This window comes from Mastigoproctus giganteus, chromosome 9, assembly GCF_048544385.1.
Source record: "Mastigoproctus giganteus isolate SK-2022 chromosome 9, ASM4854438v1, whole genome shotgun sequence".
In the NCBI taxonomy this organism is placed as follows: domain Eukaryota; kingdom Metazoa; phylum Arthropoda; class Arachnida; order Uropygi; family Thelyphonidae; genus Mastigoproctus; species Mastigoproctus giganteus.
Window position 1 is genome coordinate 17,676,062 of NC_143583.1, and position 18,965 is coordinate 17,695,026.

An 18,965-nucleotide genomic window follows, 5' to 3' on the forward strand; every position below is an offset into this window, starting at 1 on the left:
TAAAGCTACCTTCATACCATTACTGTAAATCACGCTTAGGGCATTTTCTTGTACTGTTTTTTTCTTCTCCAAAACCTTATTCGAAGTACTTCCATCCGAACTCTATTACCGGAAGACTACAGTCTGAGTTCGTTGACAGACTACTCTATCAAGTCCAAGCGCTGTGCAGGCAAACAAACATATTTAGTTCTATCAAGTTCTATCTCAACTAGTGTCTCGTATCTAAAACAGAAAAAAGAAAGTTTCTTCCTTCTTAGCTGATCATTAAATATCACTTAAATATTTACACGCGCGGTGCTGAAATCCATGCGAAAAACAAAGTGTAATTACGGTTTAAAATTTTTAATCTAAGTAATAGGAGTTAGCCATCGATGCCCATCACTTTTTTAAAGAATAGGAGATTGCCACACTTGTTTCACGCTTCATACGTGATCCCTTAGAACTCAATTCAGCCTTTGCTGGGTCGATTCAAATCTAAACCAAATAAGTTTTTACTTTTGGCTAGGATCACGGGAGAACTCTTTCCCCAATCCAACTCTGTCGAGAAGAGGGAAGCACATGGAAAATACAAACCTTGGTATTCAGAGTTAAAAACTGAATGAAATAAATATTCTAAAAAAAATAGAATAAGTGCTGTGCTGAAAATAAGAAGTACGATATAATTTCACACAAAAAAAAAACAATCCTTTATTTAAAATCAAAAGGAATTTTATCACATCAAAAGTGTCTCCTTGTAAAGCTACACATTTAATCATCGATGTTACCACATTTAACATTTCTTATCTCTTCTTTAAAATACACTAGACACGCCAATTTTTTGATGTAAAGCGAACTTTACATGCAACTTTACAAACTTTCGATAAATTTCTTAACCTTAACAGGTTCAGATTTCAGTCTGATTAATAAATTCAGAAACCTTTGAGATCAAAGAAACAGATATTTTTAGCTGCTTTAGATTTGGACATACTTTCTTTTTTCGCTTTTAGGAGTTGAGTTATAAAAGTGAATGAACGTTGGTACAGAAAAAAAAAAATAACTTAGTTATATTTCGAGTATGTATCGGTGCTCATAACTGTTACCATTATAATAACTTGGACAATCTAATTCCATTAAGTTGGAACTGATACATTTTCTGGTATGTTTCTTTAAAACACATGTTACTTCAGCGCTAACTTTTCATTTTTAAGGAGGAGATGAATTTATGTTCTAATTACTAGTTCCGATTAACAGAGATGCAATTGTTATTTTTTTTAATCGCATCAATCTTTCTTTGTCATCGAATCTGCAACTGAGCGAGTTTTTCAACGATTCCACGTGAGAAGTTATTGCAAAAATTAGAGCAGGTCGGATCATCGATGGGTGATCAGAGTGGACCGAACAGTAATTGGGTGCCTCGGGGATCGGTGCACTGTTCTCTGATTTCCTATCTTCCTAAGTTGCCTTCAAGGGTGACCGAGGCAGACAGTTTAACAAATTCAATGATGTTTTTTGCAATTTAAACCACCGTTATACCATGTTAAATTAAAATTTAAAATTTGTAAACTTGAAATATTCGCTTTTATTCAGGTTCTAGTTGGCACCCCATCTTCATTACTGGTTGCATTTGCATTATTATTTGACCAGACCTCGTTTATTTTGAACATTTAATAACAGTTCAGGAGGAACCGGATAAGCACTTTATTGACAATGGAATATATATATTTTTTATATGCAGATTCAGAATACCTTTGCTTTCTTGCATTATTATGCAATTTTAATGCTATACCACAAGAAATATTCAGCTCGGTTAAACTAAATTGGATATAAAAGTGAATCTAGATCCATTTCAAAATCACTTCAATAAAACGTACGAAGTTAATCAAAATTCGCACGTCAGCAATCTGCTCCTTCAATTGCATTAAAGATATATCAGTATGCATAGAAACACATCACGAATAACAGGATGGATTGTTTTGGAACAGTAAATTAAACTAACCTGGAAATGCTGTATATAAAACTTCAAACTTGAGAGTAAGGAGGAATTTCGATTGGAAACTCCTGCTTATTTAAAGAAATATGATTACGTATCAGTTACATAATAAGTACATATTTACATAATTTTTTATAATTATTTGTAATAAAATGCCGAAAATACACAAATCTAATGTTATAGTAGGGTTCTATGAGCTTTAGGGTTCTATAACTCGGCTACGTTGTGAAAAAGGCCCATATAAATTCCTTGCGGCATCCACAAGACAGTTAGGTCTTTTTTTACCCGGTGTGGGAAGTATTTAATCAATAGGCAGATACTAGTATTATAATAATCATCCTGTTAAATTCTCAGTTTGTTTATAACTATTATCAAGTACTAACTTTCGTTTTTTTCTTGAAAGATAGCTTAAACAAAATTTAATTAACCAGCGATTCATTTTACTTTAATATAATTTATTTAAAAAGTAAAAATGCGATGTAATTTAAATTTGAAAAAAAAAAAAAAAAAAAGTTATTTTTGAAAGCTGAAAGTAACTTAAAATTTCAAATTCTTACTTCGAAAATCAATAAGATCTTAAAATGAAATCAGAAACAAAGGTTAAACTGAGAAAACTGCTAAAGTTGGAAATATGAACACCTCAAATTATGCTACTAATCTAATTTAATTTTTAAATATCTCAAACATTTATTGTCAGTCATACTAGCTTGGTAATTGAAGTGAAAAACAAAAATATCCACGAAGAAAAATCCTCCTCCTCCTCCTCCAGTTAGTAAAAGTGGCGATATGTTGGGGAAGGAGTGAATGCTAAAATGCTTCTTCCTAGACCATCCCAGGCTTGCTCTTGGGATTAAAGCTTGTGGGTATTTTTCACAACGTGGCTAATTTATACGGTCTCAGGCGAGGGTAGAATGGTTTTTTTTCTCTCGGAAATTCTGGGTTTTTGTCCTGCAAACAGAAAATCGACCACGAATTCCTCACGTCATCGACAAGGCTCAGATCTTTTCTGCCCGGTGTGGGGAGGAAATCTGTAATAAATTGAAAACTTTTCTTAGTTTCTTTGATTGACTAGACATATTTTCCGAGGTACTGGTTGAAGAATTCCAGTATATCGAATGGAGTTAATACTGTTGTGGCTGAGTTGCTTTCTGAAGGACAGCAGTTTTGGCCTTATTAGGGCATAACTGATCGCATTCAATTTGGAATCGATTTTGGGTCAATTATATTTAAGAGAAACAGCCCATTTCGGCTTTTCAGAGAGTGGTCTGATTGGAGAGTAGTTATCTTGTCTTCAATCCACCAGGATGTCTCTGACTTTGTAGATGAGAAATGAATTAACTGTTTGTTGATTGATTTTTCATAAACTATCAAGAGGTTAGACTCTATGGAAATAGGTCTTAGTATTTTCAGGTTTTGGTCTATTGGTTTTAGACTGTAAACCTACTTTTTTCTTAACTGTCCTCTTCCTGGACATAAGGTTGTAATAACTGACTCCACATATTATCGTCATAGGCCACGTTTTATGCAGTTCAAGCAAGCTCATCTTTTGCTGAGCTTTAAAGCACACGGGCAAAGTGGCTTTTTGTTTAAAAGAATTTCAGATACTTCCAAGTTCTCTGCCAACAGGTAGGTACATGACAGCCAGAACTCAAGCGCATTCCCCACGGGAGATTATTGTATAAATTGGAATTAGCTTGATAATAAATGGTCATTCTTGAGTGGATAACCGTAGCAAGGGGAGTCCCTGAGACATCGGTACCAGGCTTCCTCTCATTTTTATCCTCATTGGCGTTGATGACGGAGTAAAAGGAAAGTTGTCAAAGTTTGCTGATCATACTGTCTGAAAAATAGCAGGTAAGATTTTTAACGCTAATGTTTGCACGTCGGGAAGAAAAACCCAAAATAACTTAAAAATTAAGGGAAGGAGTAATTAAACTTGTTTCTGAACGGATAAAGATTTTTAAGGTGTTATAACACAATCAAACATGAAATCTATGTTGCAGTTTAACAAGTAGCTGAGCATATCATGACACCCGATCAATGATTTATCATGCTTTTGCAACTAGGGGAAAGGATATCATTATTCTCCTGTATAAGTTGATGGTGAGACAGAATTTGAAAAAAAAAAAAAAAAAAAAAAAAACTGTATTCAGGTCTAGAAGCTGCACCTTAAAAGGCTCAGACACAGAACTATAAGACTGGGGCTCAAAGAAGAGGCACTAAATTGAGGTACACTATTCCTTATCTTACAGGAATTGCTTAGAATGATAGAACTGCAAAAGTTAGCAGCTTAGGAACGATCTAATTGAATCATATACGGGCTTGAGGGAAGTACAGTGGGTTGACTTTGCATTACTGTAGTAACACCTACTTAATATCTCAAGAGGCCATCTTTTGCCCTTACACATCTTGATATAGAATGCACAATGTTGCAGGGTGGCCTGCGGTACTGCTACCCATGCGTTGCACAATATAATTTCCGTACATTGTCAGGTGGATGGTAGTAGCATCAAATATACTTTTTGTAGTAGGTCCCAAACATTCTCAGTTGGGTTGAGATCCAGTGAGTTGGTTGGCCATGGGAAGACATGGAATTCGTTGTTATGTTCCTGAAACTAGTGAGCAATCTGCCGGATCTTGTGGAATAGAGCGTTGTCTTGCTGACAGAGGCTGGGATTTTCTGGATACACTGTCATCATGAAGGGGTCCCATCGAGTAGTTGACTAACGGCGATTCGAGGATCCATGACATCCAAGGAATACAGTTCTCAGCCCACAAACCATAACATCACGGCCTATAGCCTGCTGAACACCAACAGTGTGCCATTGCCTAATATTTCTACAAATGTGAATACGACTATTAGCAAAATATCGCTGTAAACGAGATTCATCAGAATACGCGGCAGTTTCCACATATCAGTGTTCCAGTGCTGGTGATGATGTGCCCATTCAACTCCCAGTTTCTTGTGTCTCGCACAAAAAACTGGGTGTACTCTGAGTATGGCGTACTCGTAACGGCCGTCGACTATTATGGCCTATACGATTTAATATCCGGTGCATAGGACACGCGGATATTGTTCTTGTTATTCCTACATTTTAGTTGGTGGTTAGCAGGGCCACTGTTACGAGGCACTACTGGTGTCTGTCCCACGCGTGACCTTTTACTGGTTGTTTGACCACTGTTGAGCCAGTCACGGTAGACTCGTGACACCATAGAACGGGAGTACTTAACCAGGTTCACTGTTGTCGAGGTACTGGCACCTGCACTTCTGGCCCCTGCAGCAATTTAACTTTCGAAGTCGGAAAGATATCGACGCCAACATATTCTTCCCTTACACACTCAAAATTAGCTGTTCCCGACTTTTAGCCTCCACCGGCGTCACAAATCAGTCCTTTCCTAGACAAGGGGGTACTGGGAATGCACCGACCAATTTGTATATTTCTACTGGTAAGAGAGATATAAGAACTAGGCGAACTGACCGAATGTGCATCCTTAGGAAGAGACAAAATGGGTGGATCTCTTTTTTTTTTTTCTTTTCTTTGAACATCTGTTGTAGATCACCGGAATAAATAGCCTACCAGTGGCCGAGGCAGAGAGTTTGGCAAAGTTCAAAACAAAACTGGATGGCCACTTTTTGGGGTGATGAGGGATTTGTTGGCAAATGCAGAAAAGTTCAGTATACAATTATAGAGACTAACTGACTCCAATAGTGTGAAAAAGGCCTCGTAAAAATTTTTCAGGAGCTCAACCCACAGCTTTTCCATATTGAGTAAAGATTAAGGTGATTACAGTCAGGGCGCCAATCAAGGGCTTTGATCATTGCTTATTGCTTCTCACGAAATAACCAGCTTAAATTCTTATCGCTTTGAATAATGAAACACCAAATGTCGTATATTCGTATAATTCGTAAAAATAAGGTGGAATTTAAACGTTATAAACTAAAACATTTTATAAGCAGTCTGAGTGCGCGAAATCCCAGTAAGATAAACAAACTCGCAGATTCCTAGCGGAATAATTTAGAGGGTAATGAAGACACGCGCAGCACGCATTTTTCACCAACTGAAGATAATCTAATCAAGTCGAGAGGAAATAAATGAAATACCAATCGCTAATTAATAATGGCAATGATTTGCGATGAAGATAGTCTTGCTTCGCGGCCTATGAATTAGATGGGCTAGCTGGGATGAGTTATACGATGTCGTGGATTTCCAGGAAGAATTAGTTCGGTCTCGGAGTTTGCTATCGTTTTTCGATGATCGTGGCATCGCACTTCCCCGTATAATTTGAGCTTAGCGGGAATACTTTATAGGCTCAAATTTGCTACCAACAATACCGTTCTATTTTTCTTCCCTTTTTTCTTATAATTAGTATGATTAATTAATGTAAAGTTAATAGCTTGGCTTGAATAATAGAAGGGAAGTATGGAAGCTTTCTTTGTTAATCCAATACTTTGAATTTTAATTCCAAAAGTGCCTACTGAAAAAAATTGAGAATAATGAAGATACTGTAGCATTTTATCACCATTAATAGTTCGCTGAAGAGTGTTTCCAGTGGCCAGCTATTCAACATAACTGTGTTATTGGACATTGGTCATCTCCACCGTTCTATAAAAATGGAGAGTACGTTATTTCTCTCACTCTTTTCAGGATGCAGGCATTCGGCATTCGACTTCCTAAATTAAGGCAGGAGTACTATCGTTAATTTCCGGGAATCTGTATCTACAAATGTAGAGTTGTTACAACGAGTACAGGGAAGAGCAACAAGGCTGGTGAGGAGAACAAAGGGGTACTCTTACAAAGAAAGGCTTAAGTTCTGCAAATTGCAGCGTTTGCAGATTAGGCACCTGCGAGGTGATCTGGTTGATGTGCATAAAGCCTTTAATAGTTTGAGCTGGCTCGATGCTGATGGGATTCATCTTCTTGCTCAGATCGCGAACCGAGGTGGCATAAATTCAAATGGAGGAAAGACAGTTGTAGAATAGGTGTGCGAAAGTTTGCTTTTAGCCAGTGGGTTTAATGCAGGAACAAACTTCCATCTGCCATTGTGAAAGTTGATAGCTTAAATAAATTCAAGGAAGAAGTGGACAAACATTTGGATCAAATGGATGGGTGAATTGGGAAGGTTTTTTTTTTTTTTGGCTGATGTTGTATAAGCTTGCTTTCTTGCATCATATGTCATCATATGACCCTTGTTTACAGGGAAAACTAATAATATGTGCTGAGACCTTTAGCTTTTCTAGTCTCTGTAGATCACGCTTAACAGTTTTTTCTACGATATTTTCCATCGTTCGGCCTTCAAAGCGGCTACCAGTGTTCAGTTCTGGTATTTGAGCAGTCTCTCCTCAGAGAACTGCTTTCCCTACATCTCAGATGTTTTTTGTTTTTTTTATTTTTATTTATTTATAAGAATGATATTTAAAGCTCTGTTCTGCCCATTTCAACTTTTCGAGACTGATATCCTTCCGACCAGTCCACACAACGCGAGAAAAATATCATGGAACATTGTTCTGCTGATACAGGTATCAGCAGGGCAATGCTCCATGTTCTCCGACGTTCTGCCACAATGTAAGTACCGCATTATTGTCCAGGACGTCTAGGTAGACCTCAGCATTTATGGTTTTTCCCAAACCATCCAACGGTCTGAGGCCATACCATAAAAAAACAAAAAAAAAACAACCACAGGCCATCAACGATGCCTCCGCCAAACTTTATCGGGAACGATGAAGTCCGACAAGAAGCTTTCTTAGGTTATTCGACACACCCAGGCGCAACCGACAGATTGGTAGATCATATACAGTGACTTATCATTTCAAAGCGCACAGTTTTCCATTGGTCTATAGTCCAAGAGCAGCGGTTCAGACGGTGTCTGGCAGTGGCTGTTGGTGAATAGTGGCTTGTGGTTGTCCTGGTAATCCATATCATGCAGCATTCTGCACACTGTACTGGTGCTAACATATCCCAATCGTCTCAATTCCAGTGTGTGTGTGTGTGTGCTGCGACAAAGTTAGGTCACGTTCGGTCAGATTGGGAGGTTTTTTCCATGTAGTTTCTTGACGACTGCAGCAACAGTGCGCTTCCATTTTAAATTTTTTTTCAAATTGCCAGTCGTCGAAATGCCACATATAGATTGATGTTAATCTGGCACCCTATTATCATTCTGTGCGGGAAGTCTGTTAACTTCGTCGATCGTGGCATCTTGCATTCACAATTGTCCTACTATCTCCTTGAAGGCCTTCGATGATATTTATAGTTGTCTGACACGTGATGCTTCGGTAGGACGTAACTAACCGTCAACGATTGGGATATCCGGATATTAATGGTTGGGCAGTATATTTTATGTGTCTCTATGGGTATATTTCAGAAAAGAATATGTTCCAGCCACCGATTTGGGAAGGCATCAGTTTTAGTTCCACTAGATGTTGAAAGAAACTTATTGCTTCTTTCAACATCCAGACAAAACTCGCAGTAGATCTGCGAGCTTTGTCGGAGGCTTTAATCGGTTTTGTTTACTACTAAAAACAGATCTTAAAATATATCCAATTGATAGACATGACACACTAACGCTTCATAATCTGAGATTATTGGGTCCTGATCTAAAGAGTTCCGTACTATATTTTAAGATTTCTTAAATGAGACAAAGGTCTTTCCTTTCGTTATAATATTATACCCAAAGTTGTCCCTTAAGTTTTAGAAAGGAGAGGAAATAAGAGGCTAGGCCTGGTAAATAGTGTGGGTATTTTATCAGTTTCAATTCACGAGCTGTTAAGGGTATCAGAGCCGTCACTGGCTGGTATCATCGTAAAAGAGACCAGCACATTGTAACTTGTTGCGTATTTTTACTTTGATAACCTGAAATTCTCCCTCCCAATTTATTTGAAGGTGGAGATAGCTGTACTTTTTAACTCTTCTGGCTCTGCGCGGCTGTAATAAAAAACTTTTTTATTATGGCCGCACAGGGCCAGAAGGGTTATAAAATGAGACCATCTGCACCTACAACATTTCTGAATTACTTTTCTTGGACAACTTCATTTTGTCGATCACATGTCAACGTTTCGTACCGAAGCAAACATGAAGTAATCAGCTTTCGGTACCGCATTAATCTCTAACCTATTGATGAAATTTCAGTCCAAGGTTCATAGACACTCAACCATATTCAATTACCGCTCCGACATTCTAACCGGAGAGTTTGTTCCTTAGTTAATTAGCATCTCATACTAGAAGATTCAGTTAATAGAGACGAGGTATTCTAATCAGTCCAAGTATCCTTATTGGAAGGCGTCTCTACAGAGGTTGGGATTGTCAGAGGAGATGAATTCTCCTTGTACTCAGTTTAGCTGATATTCAATCCGTGATGGCAATTTGCCAAGGTTATAGTGAAGTCATCACTTATAAAATAGCATATCAAGTCCTTTTGTGTCCGGCTAGCACTGAAACTTAATATAAATATAGAGTTAAGATGTATTTCGCTGACATTATAACCCGATGCCTGCTGGTTACCTAATATTAAAAATTATATCATTAAAAATATATAATCAGATTTCGGCAAAATGATCACGCAGCTTGGTCATCATGGTTCGTCTTACGCTGCTTCTTTCGCTTTACGTTTAAAAGATGCTCAGTGAAACGCGAAATATTTTCAGCACTGCACAATGAAAATAATAAGGAATGTGAATATCATTTTAATGATAATGTACATTAATCACTTTAAGTTGAAGCTCTGTTCCATATTTATGAGGCCAAATATTTAAATTTTCGTTGGACCGCAAAGATCCCGTATCCTGGCTTTAACAAATACCAACTTGCAATTCAATTTTCATTTTTTAAAATGTGTGGATAAGAATGGTGTATGAAACTAACTTTGTTATCTAGACTAACATCCGCTCCCGCTCTGTTAGTAAACGGCTCTTTACTTTACTTCTATAAAGACATTCTCCACCGAATTCATTTTCTTACTCGTGATCGAAGCAATCTGAGTGCTCCCTTCATTCTCGGAGACGTCAATGTCTGCAGTTTTCCATCCAAGATACAGTACTTCTGATGTATCCCCAATAACAGGATAAATTCAAACAAGGTAAGCCTTATTCTGGAACATATCATTATTAGAGTAAAGCATTTTTAGTAAAATACTAGAACAAATCGGGTATTCAAAATAGTCCGAAATCTCATAACTGAATGGATAGAAAGAAAATATGCTATGATAGTTTTAAAGAATTGCAAACATAGGGTACTACATAAGAGAAATAATATCGAATTACATTGAAAGGTGCAGACCCATGAGCGAGTCGAAACTGTAAGTGGATTTTATTTTCGTGGCATTCAGAAATGACAGAAGGCACTTTCAAATATGAGAAAATGTCACGTGAGTTGGAAATTCCAATTCACTCTCTTACTCCAATATTTCACCACTACACTTACAGTGAATAGGTCGATATATTCTCCAGCAACAGACTGGATATTTGCAACCAGCCCTGACATATTTACCATGCAATAAGTATAGTACATAACATCGAATCACTGAGGTCGTGAACTATTGTAATTTCACTTTTATTGTATTCGTTGATCTAATTCTTTCACAGTAATTTCATCTTCTAATGACAATGCTTTTTCGTACTGGAAATACTATTATTCTTTTTTTCATTTAAGATCTAATATTTGCAGTCTTATTTTTCAAAAGAAGATCCATACATAAATTGGATCTCAAGGTCCCCATAAATAATAACCGAGCAAGGCCCGAGGGCTGCTGGTTGTTAATCATTGGTCTAGACTTGCGAAATTGTTCATATGCACAAAGTAACTGAAATTCCCAGCGTTAAAGCGTGGAAAGCACAAAATTAACACCAAATCCACTTTGGAATAAAGAAATTGGTAATTAAGAGTGTCCTCTCACGAAAAACTTTGCCTACCTTATTATTCCTAGAGTCTAACATATCAGTTATATCATGGCCTTTGGATTATAAAGAACGATGCGCATTACCTTTTCCAAAGAGGTTATTCATAATAAAATTTCTAATTAGCACAATGTCTTATACTGGAAGCATTTTTAATGAATGTATTGTTATGCAAAGACTTGGTTCTCATTAAGTTTTGGATCAATATGTCGCGTAGGGAAATGTTGGAAATTTATTTGTCTAGACTTTTATCCACTTTCTTATATGGTAGAAAATTATTTTCTACGAGCATTTGGATGTATCAAAAAGAAAGACGGTCTCTGCATTTTATTTTCTATTCTCTTAAGCCCGATATGAGCAGTAATTTCGAAATGCAATGAAAGAGCTTTGAGAATTTGGATTAAAATAATTTCATTTCTGAATAAAAACATAGCTGTGTGTTCTCGAATAAAAGTATTCGAATTGTGCGTTCTGGGTATTTGTTCAACTACCTGTTACATCCTACTAAGAGAATGAATTTGGCTGTCCCCTACCCGATATCGCGTCATTCCCCAAGAATTCCTATATTCGTTACCACCCTAGCCAAGTAATTCGCAAGTCTTCCTATTGCTTAATCATCCGAAATACTCGTCACTCTTCGTTCTTTCAAATAGATTCAGGCAACTGAATCTCTTTCGTTAACTACGGTATGACCTTTGAAAAGAAAATTTTTATATTCATGGAGTCAATAATACAAAAATGATGGAGACTTCGAGAACAGAAAAAAAAGACATGAATTATTCATCAGAGTAGAAGCCCCTTCCACTCACTCCCCGACTACATCTCTGTCAAGAAATTAGACCACTGCCGACTTTCCACAGGAATCTTCTCCAGTCATACGCACAACCAATAGGGAAAGAGAAGCGCAAATCCGATTTGAAAGCAAAGGACACACCTGAACATGTTCGCTCGCTTGCTTTCAATGAGTGTGCGTCTCCGTGGAGTTATTCTACCCCATTCTGCTTCCCCAGCTTATCATACGTTCCGGCTACTTTAATTGATTGGGCAATGCTACACATTAGCCATGTTCTGTAGGTATCGTATCCAGTTTCGTTGCTATATAAAGAAATGGGATAGATAGGTAATAAAAGAAAAGACAGAAGGGATGCATTACATTACTAAGAGAATAAATTGTCAAGGAACGTTGCCTCCTCGCTAGTAATTTAGCCAATAAAAATATTCTCCTCTCCGTTAACTCTTGATGGAAAGAAATTTTGCAATCTTTGCAGAATAACTGTCCCTGCGGGACATTTTGAAAGGCGTTCGCAATAAGCAGAAATCTCTGCAACTTTTTAAACAAAATATACATGTTAGATATAATAAATCTTCCATTTAAATCTAGCTTCTTAACTGAAACAGTAGTTTGTATTTGTATCTTAATGTTTTCCTCTTAATAAAATGCTATCGAAATAAACAAGTTTATTAACATAAGAAAAATCGCGTAATTATTAAATTGGCTGAATTTATTCCTTCTAAATGCAATAGGAGCACTTGGGAATAATAAAAAGTCAACGTTCTTTAAATATGCCTATTAAACGTAAGTAATTTTACTACCCCTTTTGGCAATTAATCCCCCCCACCAGCACTACTAAACTGTCTAAGGTGTAGCGTTGCGTGTTAACTCCAACTTTATTTAAATGAGGTTTTTTAAATATTTTTATTACAGCTGTTAAAAGGGTCAGCTTAGCTGCATAAAATATTCGTTATTTCAAAGGTCAGAGAAACTGCGTGAACGTTTAAGTATAATGTGTCATTCTCGTGAGAAACAGTCGCCCTTTATGCTACAAATGAATACCAAATAAGTGTTCCCCACACGCATGCCTACTCCAATAAAATCAGAAAGATAATTGTGGTTTTTTGTTGTACGCCATGGAAATTACTATCAACTGGACATTGTTCTTCATCAACACATTGGAAACTACGCTGCATCCATCTATCAAAGGAAATTGGTGAAAAACTCTCTACTTACCTTTAAAACATCCGTTAGATCTTTAAAAACCACTACCACCCAAGGTTATTATTCTTCTCGGCTTCTTAATACAAATCGCTATCCACTTAACATTAACAGAGCACCCGATCTGGTTTGTAATTCTTCGGATTGTACAGCCGAAAACCCTTCAGTTTTCACCGATATCCAGAACTATTTCCAACATTCGTGGATACGATTACGCCGTCCCTCTTTAGCACCACCTGAAGGCGACTTATCCCCCACCCCGAGAGCACACACCACATCCACACTGGGTCTGATGTATAAAAGATATATCTCCTTGATTCACGGACCTCTAGGAAAACACCAACACCATCCACGCTACATGCTGTGTCTACGACTATCCCGGCTGAACAGCCAGTGATACCTTTTTATATCGATTTTCTGCTTCGAATAGGGCCGCTAGATGGCCCTCTTCCAAAAGTCGGCTCCTGTGCTTGTGCTATTCACAATGAGGGGCTAGATAATAGTTGGCAACGTACTGAAATTAAAGTTATAATTACGATGTTTCTCGTTTGCATGAATATAATATTTACAGTCACGTAAACAGGGGCTAGCTACCTAATAAATGTGTTGGGATTTAGCTGCTCCGGTAATCTCTATCATCTCCTAATACTATCGCAAGAAACTGTTCGTGTTTTGTTAGAAAACTTGCAGTAAACACGAAACCATACATGGAATCCTTCTGCTACCGAAAATAAACCTCGAAGAGAGCAGTCGCTTATGAAAGCGTAATTTGTTGAGGGATTTTTCGGGGTCATTGTTTCTTAAATCACTCACCGAAGCGGTTTTCTTTTTTTTTATTATTATTATTTAGTGAGTATAGAGCGGGGTTATTAAACAACGCTTTGATATGCATGTGCTTGTCACTTCTTAATAAAGTAGGCTGAGGTTGTGTTATACACTCAATGGTTCAACTCACTCACACCTTTTTTTTTTTTATTCTTTAATGTTGACACTCTGTCAAGCTTTTATTAAGGGAAGCTCGGTACAACACAATGTGAGACTACCAAGTAATGAAAAATAAATTTAAAAAATGAAATAAAAATATGATTAGAACACATCGGTGAACGTTTCTTTGAAAGTAAACTTTGTTAAGCTCATAACTTTAGACACTGTTGTCGTCTTGAACTCTATTTAAAAGTTCTTGATTCAACAACTGTATTATTACTTCTTTAGAAACTTTCCTGGAGTTCAACTGTTTTTAGAAATGAGTTCGTTCGGTTTCTATGTAAGTTTAGCACTACAAGATTAAGTGTTAAAAATAGCACCCCTCAATTAACCAGATCTCCCACTAAAAAAAAAAAAATAAATAAATAAATAAATATAAAAATAATTTTAATCAGTTTTTAAACATCCACTTCCTATATCACTGCTGGAATCTTTCCTACCATCTACCAGTAAATGTCTTTCAAGGAATCATATTATCTACATACAGTTGGTTTTTATTCTTAGCTGTCCCATTTGTAGATTTAGTACTAGTAAAGACCAAAAATGGAAGAAAGCTAGGTTTTTGCCGCTACAGCAAAAAAATATAAATAAATAAAATAAATAAATATATATATATATATATATCCAGCTTGCATCTCTCTTGTCACATCCTTTCTGCTGGAGGATCCATGGGTACAAATAGGCACCGATCCACCTAATCTTTATATTTCTACAGTGGTCTATAGCACGCTAACACAATGCAAACTTCCTGAGTTCTGCTCTCTTAGTTTTCTCCAATAATTTAGGTTTATGCCCTCTGGTTTTTGAACCACTTTTCAATCTGAAAATGACACTTTCATTCCGTTTGCCTCTCCCCTTTTCAGTGGTCCATATACTGTACTTCAAACAGAAGTCCCCCTCCCTTTATGCCTTTTTGCCTAGCTCTGCAACATACTCCTTTATAATCCTTCCTCATATGGACGCCTCTTTTTTTTGCACCCTTTCAAAAGCTCAAGACATTTTGTAAAATGCTGCCTCTAAATCTGAACATAATTTCAAATTCGGGCTCGCCACTGACTTTTATTATAGAACTATAACATATTTCTCCCTAAATGCAAAGATATGGTAAATAATCACTAAGGAAATACACGTCCTCCGCCATCTGCTTATCCCCTCATATTAATCAGCGAATTTGCATCAATATATTTTTTCCGAATTAGAGAAAAGAGCAAGAGGAAACCGATAATATGTTAAAATTACAGCTTTCTGAGCAGATCCTCTGTATTTTTCGAAGATTTTTCAATGATTTTTCAAGAGTTATAACGTGATTGCACCCTGCAGGTATGGAGCCACTATATTTGTTACTGTTTTTCACTGGCAATGTCGTAAACCATTAGTTACGAGACAGTTTACGTGAAATAATGCTTTCTCAACACGTGATTTACTCTCGAGGCGTATTTTGCTTATAAGTTTTCATAACATAACTATATGTTTCACAGCATGTCGGATGTTGTTTTCTATTTGTTTCGGTTTCACATTTGGTTTAGTCATTTCTATTCGGATTAGTGGTTATTTTTCTAATGGAAATTGAATACTGCATTTTATTCTCTCTTTTATTATTTTTAATTATGTATTTGGCAAAATATATATCATTTTTGGATGGATCTCTTCAATAACAATACTGTATATAAGTGCTCTTAAAGAAATATAATCTAAACGGCTTCTAGTTATCCAAATAAACATTTAAAAAAAACCACTTTATACAGTAAAACAGACTATTTAATTTGATTGTTTTCCAGAAATTAATAAATAGAAGATTAAGCTTTTAAAAAAAAATCTATTCGTTGAAAATATAGCAATGCCAATGCAGTTTGTTGTTCAGATATTTTTCTGCTGTGAGAATAAAGAATAGGATAATAGATGTCTATGGTAATGAGCTGTCCCAGGTGCTCTCCAAACTTCAGTAGCTTACAAGAGGTTTTTTTTGAGAGATTCGTTAAGACAAGACGAAAGCACTGAAGGCGATATTCATTCGCGGTAGGAGTTATGAACGTTCAAATTGCGCGCAAATCAAACCGCACCAATGAAATACATTTTTTTTTAAATGGAAAAATGAAGGCAAATAAAATGTTATATAGCTTTTAAATTATTTTGAGATAACTGATATACATAATTAATACACACAGTACATATAAATTTAAATAAATATATGCGCATGGGCACGTTTAAAGTTTCACGCATTTAACGGTTTCTGAAACTGGAAAATTGAAGAAAGTAACAGTTTCATCTTTATATCTTATGTATGTATGTAATGTTTTTTTCTTTTATTTTCTGCAAAGTTAATATTGCTTGGTTCTTTTTTTTTTTGAAAATAGTAGCCGTAAAACACACCTTTAAAAAAATATATATATATATTTTATGGAAAACAAAAAAAATAGGAAGAACTCTTTATTGTATACAGAAGGCGCATTTCTGTGTACGACTTTCGTCACGGGTACAAGCCTAATAATTTCAATTAAGAAATTATTAATTAAAACACACACACACACACACACACATGAACCTTATCTGAAAATTATGAAAATTAAAAAGAAAGTTTACACCCGTGTCACGGTAGCACCCTTATTTTTAACATCTAGAAGGCATTCCCACTTCAGGGATGAAGAGGGCTGCTTATCTGTCAAAGATGATCCACCCAGTGGTCACTCTATCACTTCAAAAACAAATGATTCAGTCGTTCATATTTGTGATCTGATCAGGAGCGACTGATGTTTAACTTCCACGAAGTTGCTAGTGAAATTGGTTGTTGTTGTTGTAGCGTTCTAGGCACATCAGCGATTTAGACCGTACTACCCCGTGTATATTATTTCGTGGTCGATTTGCCTGTCTGCTGGATAAAAAAAAAAAAAAAAGAATATCCTGGAGAAAAAAGCAGTGCTCTCTTTGCCTGAGTCCAACTGACTGAGTCACATTGTGAAAAAGACCCATAAGAATTCCTCAGTAATCGACGGAATTCAAATTTCTGTCTTTTCTACCCGGTGAGGAGAGGACTACGATTCTGTTAACTGTGTTACCCACGATAGTGTGGGATTGGTATTTGTTATGAAACACGTCAATCAATCTTAAAACGAGATTTGGAATTTGACGCTTTTCAACCAAATTTACGACTCGCAACCTCACTGATGATCACAGAGAGCGGCAAGTTCTCGCAAGTAGGAACTAGCCAAAGCGCTGTTGATGAAGCTGCTGACACCCAGAAGGCTACATCCACAGTTTGATTTTTTCCATCGTTCCTGGTGAAGAATCGGGGAAGTATGGCTTTGACCCAAAAATTAAAGCCCAATACTCTCTGTGGAATACCCCGTCTCCTCCAGTGCTCCCCCAAAAATATGGTTATGCTTGTCGTATTTTTCACTCAAAAGGCATTGTTTGTTATGAATTTGTCCCACATGCCTTAACAGTGAACCATGAACATCGCACAAGTTCTACGGAAGACTGCACAATGCCGTTGGAGAATATGGCGAGAAAAGTTGGCTTTCGGGATTTGGCGCGTGTCATATGACAATACCCCTGTACACTCGGAGCTTTCCAATTAAGAATTTCTGGCAAAACAGTCCATTACTGTGGTCCCTCGCCACACCCACTATATTTGGTTCTCTGTGACGTTTTTGTTTCCCAAGAAACAAGGTCATAGATTTGCATCAACTGAGGAAATTGTTTATAACAACACAATAATTAATCTAGAAATTCTAAAAGAAGCCTATCGGGAATACTTACAAAAGTTGCAGAAGTGTTGAATGAGTGTATACGACAACAAGAAGACTACTTAGAGGTAAATCCATCCGAACAGCCCGTAACCTAAACCCTTTTCCAAATATTAGTTCAGTCCCTGAACTTTTTTGATCACACCACTTATAAATTATGCGAATTATTCTCGGTACAACGTAGAAATTTACATTTGGCAACATTTAATCGTAACTGCAATTTCTTCGACTATTTATGAAGCTTCTTCAAATCATCGTGAAGAAAATCAGCCAGACTGTCATTGCTAATCACCCTCCTAACTTCGCGTCAACTGCAGATTTCAATATCATCCCTTTATTCGTCTATATCATTCGAGATGATCAGAATAAATAGTGGCATAGCACCAAACCGTGGGGAAACCTGCTTATAACCCTGGTTGACTCTGAAGAATAATCATTTAAACTAACCCCTCTGCATACTGTCCTACAGCCATCCCTCAACCACCTCAGGATCTTACCTGTGATCCCAGTATACCAGATTTTAGAGCAACCTCCCATTTATAACAGAAGGGTTTTATTGGTCCAAGTATATAATTTAAAAATCAATTAGGATACATAATTAGGAAGGAGGCCATTGAGTGATAATTTTACGTTTGATTGAATTTGGGAGAGTATTGTAGTGAAGCATTCTACAAAAAAGCATGGAGGCAAATTCCTCTTTATTTCTGTTTATAATGTCAAAATTGTATCCTGCTCCTTCAAGAATCATTCATTTCTATTTCACAAAGAAAAGATGCACACCATTTTTATATTTTGGTGTACTAATCCATTTTTTTATGAATATTATTAAGGTACGATGAAAATATGTCAAAATAGTTTACATCAATCTTTATAAGCAAACAAAGATGTCATTCCAGTTATGGAAATTTTCAAAATGCTGTAATTAGTATGATAATTAAAGTCTGTCTTTATAAATTATAATATACAGATCCTGGAAATTTCCAAACTAATAAACTATGCCTTTTACGGCAGAAAGCATGTATAGAACTAATTAAACAATCTGTCTTCGTTGTTCTTTTAGTTACTCGCGATGTCACAGAAGATTGGTATATGCAATTCCCAAAGAGAGACTAAATTGAATAATTGTAATTATATATGATGGTCCAGAAAAAGTTCCACTTCTTTTTAATACGGTTTGGACAGTTACGATCTCTTGCAATATAGTGTCTTCGTAGTTAACAGGTTCCAGACCCCACTATACAGCAAATTGTAAAGTTGAATCCAAACAAACAATATATGTATCATCCGATTAATCAAATTGTGTGTACATTTCGATTAATCAAATTGTGTGTATATTTCGATTAATCAAATTGTGTGTACATTTCGATTACTCAAATAGTGTGTACATTT

At 36.5% G+C, this 18,965-nt stretch overlaps 1 protein-coding gene across 1 annotated transcript in view; it reads right to left on the minus strand.

The window, feature by feature from the left end:
* The window catches only part of LOC150080059 (protein turtle-like), an 886,305-nt gene extending 873,104 nt beyond the window's left edge, over window positions 1-13,201 (minus strand). The window contains exon 1 of the mRNA XM_090381137.1: window positions 12,865-13,201. The gene's annotated coding sequence lies outside the window, so the exon portion shown is untranslated. The remainder of the gene's footprint in view (window positions 1-12,864) is intronic.
* Window positions 13,202-18,965: the final 5,764 nt, after the last annotated feature.